This window comes from Silene latifolia, chromosome 2 (genome assembly GCF_048544455.1).
Source record: "Silene latifolia isolate original U9 population chromosome 2, ASM4854445v1, whole genome shotgun sequence".
Classification (NCBI taxonomy): domain Eukaryota; kingdom Viridiplantae; phylum Streptophyta; class Magnoliopsida; order Caryophyllales; family Caryophyllaceae; genus Silene; species Silene latifolia.
Window position 1 is genome coordinate 107,207,327 of NC_133527.1, and position 3,633 is coordinate 107,210,959.

The 3,633-nt window shown below is 40.7% G+C and overlaps 1 non-coding gene across 1 annotated transcript; it reads right to left on the reverse strand.

The window, feature by feature from the left end:
• Positions 1–999: 999 nt before the first annotated feature.
• On the reverse strand, positions 1,000–1,106 carry LOC141644517 (small nucleolar RNA R71). Its single transcript, XR_012544132.1, has one exon. It is a non-coding gene; the product is annotated as a small nucleolar RNA R71 (small nucleolar RNA).
• Positions 1,107–3,633: the final 2,527 nt, after the last annotated feature.

A 3,633-nucleotide genomic window follows, 5' to 3' on the forward strand; every position in this document is an offset into this window, starting at 1 on the left:
CACCCTAGTGCTTTTTAATCAATTGTTTACAACCCTTTAATTCATCTTGCTTGTTTATTTTCATTGATATTTTAGTTTAGTGACCTTCTACATCAAACCCAATTTGTGACACCCCTAAGACACCACTAGTTGCAATAGAAATCTCATTTCAATACCCGTCCCTTGGGATCCGACCTTTACTTGCCTCTTTACTAATTGTAGAGTTGTTTGTGAAGCTATAAATTGTGTTTTTATTCGGACGTGACCCAACGACCACACCTTAAATTGTGAACACGAAACGGACCGATCAAAAATGGCGCCGTTGCCGGGGACGGTGTTTACTTGATTTAGATTTCCTTTTATTGTTATTAGTTGTGTCTTTCTTCGCCTTGGGGAAGTAAAACTCCTCAAGGTTTGTTCTAATTGTTTTCGAGTTGTTTGAGATTTTGCATGTTTAGAAGGTCACAAGGTGATTTGATACCTTTTGACCGTGAAATTGAAAGAACCTTGACGAACAATAGGAGATTTGCTAGAAGGAATTTGAGAGGTATTAGTGAGATTGTTCAACCAACTATTGAGTTCATCAACCCTTTCGCAATAGAAGGAGAGGAGAACCCATTACACAATACCCCACAAAATCAACCTACAATGCCTAAATTATCGTCACATTCCGTACCCACCGAGGAGAACCTACCCAATGGTACTCCTACACCACAACATCTAACCGGAAATTTTATTGCCAAATCCGCCTTTATCCAATTAGTCGAAAGGAGCCAATTTGGGAGGATGCCTAGTGAAGACCCTCATTCTCATATGGAAACCTTTTGCGACTATTGTGATGCGATCTCTCAAACCGGTGTGACTCAAGACCAAATTCGATGGGTCTTATTTCCTTTTTCTCTAATCGGCACCGTGAAACAATGGTTGAAGGGCCTTGACAAGGCCACTCTCGGAATAGATTCTTGGAAGAAGTTGGCTCTAGCTTTCTACAAAAAATTCTACCCACCGGAAAAGACTAACATGCAAAGAGCTCAAATTACGGGTTTTAAGCAAAGGGATGAAGAATCTTTGTATGAAGCTTGGGAGCGGTTCAAGGGAATTTGTCTCTCATGTCCTCACCATGGACTTAGCGAATGGTTCTTGATACAACAATTTTGGAACGGTGTATATGAAGATTCAAGGAACATTCTCAACATGGGATCAAATGGAATGTTCACCGAAGTTGATGACAATCAAACATGGAACAAGATTGAGGAAATGGCGGTCCATAACTCACAATATAGTAGACCTCGCAAGGCCACTAGAGGAGGAAAGCATGAAGTGGACTCCGTTACTCAAATGGGTGCTCAACTTAGTGCTCATATTGATACAATCAATTTGAAGTTTGAAAAAGCTATGGCTAGGCTTGAAGAAGTCTTAAAATCACCAAAGCATCATGTTAATGCCATGACGTCATCCTCATCAATCCCAAGTGGGATATGTGAGAATTGTGGAATTTTGGGACATGACCAAAGTGAATGTAGGGGAACAAATGAACAAGTGAATGCTTTCCAAGCATACAAGAGTGGTACCCCTTATTCCAACTATTACAATGAAAACATCAAATTCCATCCAAATCTCTCATACAAAAGCCAAAATGTTCAAAACCCTCAAACAACATACACTCCACCACTCATGAGAAACCAATATCAAAGACCCTTTTACAATCAAAACCAAGGTTACCAAAATCAAAATCCATACAATCACCAAAATGACCAAGGTTTTGATGTCCAAAAAATGGTCCTCCAAATGTAAAAGAATCAACAAGAATTTTTCACTCAAATGCAAAAAGATAGCCAAGCAAAGGAAACCACCATCAACAACATCCTAGCTCACACCAAGATGTTGGAAACCCAATTGACTCAACTAGCATCTTCAAGCTCACAAAGACAAAAGGGGCAATTACCACGTCAAAGTAATCCCCCTAGATATGAAACGGTTAGTGCCATTCACTTGAGAAGTGGTACAAGGTATGAAGCACCGAAGAAGCAAGTTGAGGATAAAGTTGTGGAAGCTAGTGATAAGGAAGAAATTGTGCAAAACTTCAAAGATGGAGAATCATCAAAAGAAGAAAGTTCAAAGAAAAATGAAGACAAGGTCAAGTAGAAGGAGCCCATTGTGATTAGACTCCCTTTTCCAAGTCGTCAAGCCAAGCCCAAATTTGATGACGAACTTGGAAAGTTCATGGAAATTGTGAAGAATTTGGAAGTCTCAATTTCTTTTACGTAATTAATCAATCACGTTCCGGCCTATGCGAAATACATGAAAGATATCCTCACAAAGAAGAAGTCAATCCGGAAACTTGAGACTATCGCCTTCACTAAGGTGATTAGTGCAATACTTCAAGGGAGTTCACCTCCAAAACTAAAGGATCCGGGAAGCTTCTCAATACCGTGTACCATTGGCGACACAACGATCAACAAAGCCTTATGTGATCTAGGGGTTAGTGTGAGTGTCATGCCGTACTCGGTGAGTAAAAGGTTGGGGATGGGAGAGCTTAAATGCACCAATATCACACTCCAAATGGCCGATAGATCGACGAAGACACCATTAGGGATATGGGAAGATGTCCCCGTGTGAATTGGGAAGTTTTTCATCCCGGTGGACTTTGTCATTGTTGATATGGAGGAAGATTCCAACATTCCAATCATTCTAGGAAGACCTTTCCTACACACCGCGGGTGCGGTGATTGATGTGAAACATGGTGAGCTCACTCTAGAAGTGGGAGATGAAAGCATAACCTTTAATCTTGAGAAGACTATGAGAGCTCCTCGTTTGCATGAACCGTGTTTCATGATTGATCGTTATAGCCGAAAGGATGAGAGGAAGAAATCGGAACTCCAATGGAAGAAGAAAATTGAAGATGCTCTACTCAAAGAGCAAGTGAATTGTGACAAGGAGAGCTTGCAAAGCTTATCAAAATCAATCAAAGAAGAAGAGGATGGCCTCATTGGCCAAGAGAGGAATTTGGGAGAGTTGTCTCCATCGAATCAAGAGATTTTCAATGATCAACTTAATGAAGTTTGTGGTCTTTGGGACGACGAATTTGAAGGGATTTTTAATCCCTACATTGGTAATGCCATCGATCAAGACCGACAACAAGGGCCAAAGTCTATTGAAGAGCTCTATAACAATAATGAACAAGCTTTTGATTACTTTTTCAAGGTGTTGAGCAACATCAACAACACCTTGAGCATGCCCCCTTGACATCTCATCAAGAATGAGAGTTTGGTGGAGTCCTCCCTAAACCACCATTTGTAAATATTTCTAACTCCCTAACTCGCATTTCAATTCTTGTATTGCATTTTTGTCATCTTTGGATTTTTATTTACTTTGATCAAGATAATTGTCATGTTTGAGAGAAGTGAGGGAGGGACTAATAATTTCAATTGATGTGAAGTGCTCTAGCTTAGTGTGGGGATGGCAATTGCCTAGGCTATCCATGCCTTAGTAGTGCCCCCACAATGAAGAACACAAGATATAAAGAAGAATGGAAGAATGATAAGGGATATGCATTGTACACGGATGGAACCAATCCGGGTACAAAGGGAGTAGAATCCGAGCGGATTCGGGAGAATCCGCCCGTCTACGAGACAATCCGAGCGTCTTGGGTAG